The sequence below is a fragment of the Cetorhinus maximus genome, chromosome 32 (assembly GCF_964194155.1).
Source record: "Cetorhinus maximus chromosome 32, sCetMax3.hap1.1, whole genome shotgun sequence".
Taxonomy (NCBI): domain Eukaryota; kingdom Metazoa; phylum Chordata; class Chondrichthyes; order Lamniformes; family Cetorhinidae; genus Cetorhinus; species Cetorhinus maximus.
This window is the reverse complement of record NC_135910.1, coordinates 13,171,704-13,177,703: the sequence shown is the minus strand read 5'-3', so window position 1 is coordinate 13,177,703 and position 6,000 is coordinate 13,171,704.

The window sequence follows — 6,000 nt, the reverse complement described above, 5'->3', positions numbered from 1 at the left end:
GTATAGTTCCAAGTCAGGATGGTGTGCGGCTTGGAGGGGTGGTGTTCCCATGCATCTGCTGCCCTTGTCCGCAGTCTTACTCGCTAGTTTGTCCCGTTTGAATTTAATTAGCCGGAAGTTTGGAAAGAGTGATTCATAGCACTGTCTCGTGGGTGCATAAATCTCAAGTCCAAAATTAAGGGCTATAAGTATCAGGGTCACCAATTAAATCCAATAGGAAATTCAGGAGAAACTTCTTTGCCCAGAGAGAGGCATGAATGTGGAACTTGATACCACATGGAGTGGTTATGTTTAAGCTAAATAGTCTCCTGTGCTGTAAATTCTATGTAATTTAATTCTATATTCAAGTCACGTGAATATATAGAGAGGACGCAGATGGACCCAGTGCTGACGCTTGGGACATCAGTTACTATATGTGGTTTGAGAAATATGGAATTTTATGCAAGCATTCAGTTAAACTTCATACTTATTCCTTGGGGTGCATCAGTACACAGTACTGTTAAGTGTCAACACAAAAATGCTGGAACACGCCTGTGCTAGGAACAGGAGTACTCTCAGTGGGCCATTTAACCAGTCAAGCCTGTTTTGCCATTTAATGAGATAATGGCTGATCGTCAACCTAACTCCACATTCCTGCTTCCACCCCATATCCCTTAATACTCTTATATAACAAAAATATTTCAGTCTCAGATTTTAAAAGCGAACATTTGAGTCAGCGTCAATTGCCGTTTGTGGAAGAGAGTTCCAAACTCCTACCAACCTTTGTGAGTAGGAACGTTTCCTAATTTCACTCCTGAAAGATCTGGCTCTAGTTATTAGGCAATGGCCCTAGTCCTAGACTGTCCGAGCAGCTAGTTCCATGTGACCTCGTGGAGTAAATAGTAATAAATAGAAGTGAATCTAGGTTTTGTCTGTACTGTTTAACATATGATTGACCAAGCGACGAATGTGTTACATGAGGTCATAGCCACAAAATGTAAATATCAAGTTGCACCTGTAATCTTGTGGAGTAGAGAAATGTTATCAGTTTCATAACAGAAAGAGAGCCTTAAGATTTAATGCAGTGTATTCAGGCTCTTTTAATTCACAGGCTTCTCAGAATTACTAAGGAGTCTCAAGGACCACATATGAGAGTGCACAACAATGTAATTGGTTATGTTACTCACTAGCTACTCAAGAGGTTATAAGCTCAATTCCCACTGTGGCAAGTTGAGGGATCAAATTTAATAAACCTGCATTTTATGAGCTGACATCAGAATCACCTTCATCAAATCAACTGATTCACTAACGTCATTTAGGTCAGGAAACTTGACTCCCACGTGCAGCCTGATTACCATCTGACTCCAGTTTCACATTACCTGGTTGACTCAGTATAAATTACATTTTTATTTCGTAAATTGTAAATTATAAATCCTAAAATGTAGAAGAATGAGAGGTAATCTAAATGAAACGTAAAATTCTTAAGGAGCTTGACAGGGTACACACTGGCAGGATGTTTCCCTGGCAGGTGAGTCTAGAACTCCAGGGCCACTCAGCTCCTGACATGGACAGAAGAGCTGAACCCCCGAGGTGTGGTGAGAGTGGCTGCCCTTGACATCAAGGCAGCATTTGACCAAGTGTGGCATCAAGGTGCCCCAGCAAAACTGGAGTCAATGGGAACCGGGGTTAAACTCTCTGCTGGTTGGAGTCATACCTACCACAAAGGAAGGTGGTTGTGGTTGTTGGAGGTCAGGCATCTCAGCTGTAGAGCATCACTGCAGGTTTTCCTCAGGGTAGTGTCCTAGGCCCAACCATCTTCAGCTGCTTCATCAATGACCTTCCTTCCATCATAAGGTCAGAAGTGGGGATGTTCACTGATGATTGCACAATGTTCAGCACCATTCGCGAATCCTCAGATACTGAAGCAGTCCGCGTCCAAATGCAGCAAGACCTGGACAATATCCAGGCTTGGGCTGACAAGTGGCAAATAACATTTGTGCCATACAAGTGCCAGGCAATGACTAACTCAGACAAGAGAGAATCTAATCTTCGCCCCATGACATTCAATGACATTACCATCACTGAATCCCCCACTATCAACAGCCTGGGGGTTACCATTGACCAGGAACTGAACTGAACTTGCCATGTAAATACTGTGGCAAAGAGGAGGTCAGAGGCTAGGAAACCTGCAGCCAGTAACTCACCTCCTGATTCCCCAAAGCCTGTCTGCCATCAACAAGGCACAAGTTAGGAGTGTGATAGAATACACCCCACTTGCCTGGATGAGTGCTACTCCAACAACACTCAAGAAGCTTGACAACCTCCAGGACAAAGCAGCCCACTTGATTGGCACCCCATCCACAAACATTCACTCCCTTCACCACCAACACACAGCAGCAATGTGTACCATCTACAAGGTGCACTGCAGAAACTCACCAAGCCTCCTTAGAAAGCACCTTCCAAACCCGCGACCGCTACCATCTAGGAGGACAAGGGAGTAGACACAAGGGAACACCACCACCTGGAAGTTCCCCTCCAAGCCCACTCACCATCCTGACTTCGAAATATATTGCCGTTCCTTCACTGTCACTGGGTCAAAATCCTGGAACCCCCTCCCTAACACCACTGTGAGTGTACCTACACCACATGGACTGCAGTGGTTCAAGAAGGCAGCTCATCACCACCTTCTCAATGGCATGGGAGTTACAGGTGGGCAATATAATCTGGCCTAGCCAGCTACACCCACATCCCATGAATGAATTTTAAACTAGGGGATAACAGTCTCAGAATAAAAGGTCAGCTATTTTGGACTGAGATGAGGAGAAATTTCTTCAAAGAATTGTGAATCTTTAGAATTCTCCACCTAGGGGGCTGCAGATGCTCAATCTTCAAGTGCTTTTTAAAACAGGGACAGATAAGATTTTTGGATACTAAAGGTTTTGAATAGTATGGAAATTAAAGGATATGGGATAGTGCAGGAAGGCAAAGTTGAGACAGATCAGCCATGATCTTACTGAATGGCAGAGCAGGCTCCAAGTACCAAATGTCCTCTTTCTGCTCCTATTTCTTGTTAAAAAGGTAGCAGCATACTATTATCTCAGCACACCCAAGAATGCGCAATAAATTAGTCTCACCTGCATTTCAATGAGCAAAAACAGGTATAATTTGCATCGACCTCAGGTTGCTGATACTAGCTTTCAACTTAAAAGGTGTGGGGACTGCAGGGGGAGAGGGTGGTGATGAAAAAATAAAAGTATATACACTACACAGAGTCTATGTATAGAATAAGACTACCAAGAGAGGCATTGGGACCTGATTCTATCAGCAGGTTCAAGAGAAAGTTAAACATGTAATTCAAAAAAATTTGACCGAGGACTAGAAGAGGCATCTTATGTACCTCAAGTTATTATTGTTCACGACTGCAAGCTATTAAATTGCGTGGGATACAAATCGAGCCTGATCCTGCTCTCACCCGATAGCAACATATGTGCAAATTCCAGCAGTGTTCGTTCTTCAGTGATCATGAACAGGAACTGTGGCAGCTTTTTCTCTTCCTAGCCTTGGTCACCCCAACTGGTAGCCCAGTTCAGATGGAGTCACTTACCTAGCTATGCTTCACGTGCACGTTGATACGCTATTGAACAGTGCAGAAAGATCATCATGCTGGTGCCTACTCTTGCCTTCATCCGAGATGCAGGAGCTTTTGAGGTGGTGATCAGAAGCAGGAAATCTGGATATTTTCCTCCCTAACCCAGTGGTCAAAATTCTTACAGCTGCTGTATTTGACTCAGTACTCTATAAGGACATCCGCTGTAATTTGGTGGGGAAGGAAAAATCTCATTTAGTTCACCAAGGCAAACCTTGTCTGATGTGTCACTATAAACATACATACAGGAAACAGTGTTAAGATCATTTTATACAAGTGCACAGTTTGTTTTGTTACTCATGGCAGCTTTGATCATGAGCCACTGAAATGGGATGCAGTTTGTCTCACTAATTCTAAATAGTTGTCTGTCCTCTGAACACTTGGACTCATTGAGGGAAAAATTCAAGAGTTACAAGGCACTGCATAAAACATATTAACAACAACTTGCATTTATATAGCATCTTTAATGTGGCAAAATGCCCCAAGGCACTTCACAGGAGGGTTATCAAACAAAATTTGATTGAGTCACAAAAGAGGATACTAGAACATGTGATCAAAAGCTCAGGTAGAGGTGTTTTAAGGAGCATCTTAAAAGGAGGAGAGGCAGAAGGGTTTAGGGATGAATTCCAAATCTTAGGGCCCAGATAGCTGAAATCACAGCTGCCAGTGCGGGGCAGCAATGGAAATCGGGAAATGCATGAGATCAGAATTGGAGGAGCACAGAGATCAGGAAGGATTATAGAACTGAGAGAGGCTAGAGAAAGGGTCGGTTACATCGTGGGGGAATTTGAAAGCAAGGATTGCAATTTTAAAATTGAGGCATTGCCAGGTTGGGAGCCAATGGATAAAAACAAAAAGCTAAAAGCTACTGCGGATGCTGGAAATCCAAAACAAAAACAGAATTACCTGGAAAAACTCAGCAGGTCTGGCAGCATCGGCGGAGAAGAAATCAGTTAACGTTTCGAGCCTTCATGGCCCTTCGGCAGAACTGAAGCATAGTTAGAAGAAGGGAGAAATATAAACTGGTTTAAGGTGGGTGGGGGGGGGGGGGCGGTGGAGAGAGAGAGAGAGACATCGATGGTGTGGTGATTGTGGAGATGAGCAGATAATCAAAAGATGTCACAGACAAAAGGGTCAAAGAGGTGTTTTGTCTGAGAAAAGTGCTAATTAAGAATGGAAGACAGGATATTCAAAGTACAGCTCTAGTGGGGGTGGGGTGGAAAGGCTAACAAGGTTTTAGTTTTAGATTTAAAAATAATGGAAATAGGTGGGGAAAGAAGAATCTATATAAATTATTGAAAAAAAAAGCGGGGGGGGGGGAAGAAACGGGGTGGGGATGGGGGTAGGGGGAGTTTAAGATCTAAAGTTGTTGAATTCAATATTCAGCCCGGAAGGCTGTAAAGTGCCTAGTCGGAAGATGAGGTGCTGTTCCTCCAGTTTGCATTGGGCTTCACTGGAACAATGGAGTTCAGTGGGAACAAGCCGCAGGGTGAACAGGACATGGTGCGAGCTAGGAAACAGGCAACAGAGATGCGAATTAGCTCATGATTCCAGAGGGTGCAAAGTGGAAGACTGCCAGGAAAGCATTGGAATAGTTTAGACCACAGGTAACAAAGGCATGGATGAGGGTTTCAGTGGCAGATGTGCTTTAAAAACACTTCTCAACCAATAAATTTATTTGAAGTCCAGCCACTGTTATAATGTAGGCAAGTGTGGCAGTCATTCTGTGCATAGCAAAGTCCACTGAACGGCAATGAGAAGAACCACCAGTTAATTTTTGTTTTTCTGATGTCTGAGGGAGTAATGTTGATCAGGGCAAAGGTCAGCCCTCCCTGCTTTTCTGCAAGTAATGTCATGGGATCTTTTACAACCATCTGAAGTGGATCAGGCAGCTGGGTCCTCGTTTCATGTCTCATCTGAAAGATGGCAAAGCTGCCCTCCCTCATTACAGCACTCGAGTGTCAGGGTAGACTAGGCTTAAACCAGCTTATATTTCACCCCTCTCCTAACTATACTCAGTTCTGCTGAAGAGTCATGAGGACTCGAAACGTCAACTCTTTTCTTCTCCACCGATGCTGCCAGACCTGCTGAGTTTTTCCAGGTAATTCTGTTTTTGTTTTGACTCAAATACAAGTGTTGCACTGTACCATTGTTAAAAGAATCCTGTTTCAGGATACCCTGTCAATCCTCTTGTTGCGCTAAAGGCATATCTACATATTAAAATATTGTGCATGCATGCCCTGTTATGATTTTTAGTCACACTTCTATGGTAACATTTAACAATGAGCCTATGTAAATATTTATAATGAAAAATCTGTACCTGTAACTATGTAGTTGCAGGGTCAGACCAGTAAAGGGTTGTGGAGCCCCATCGC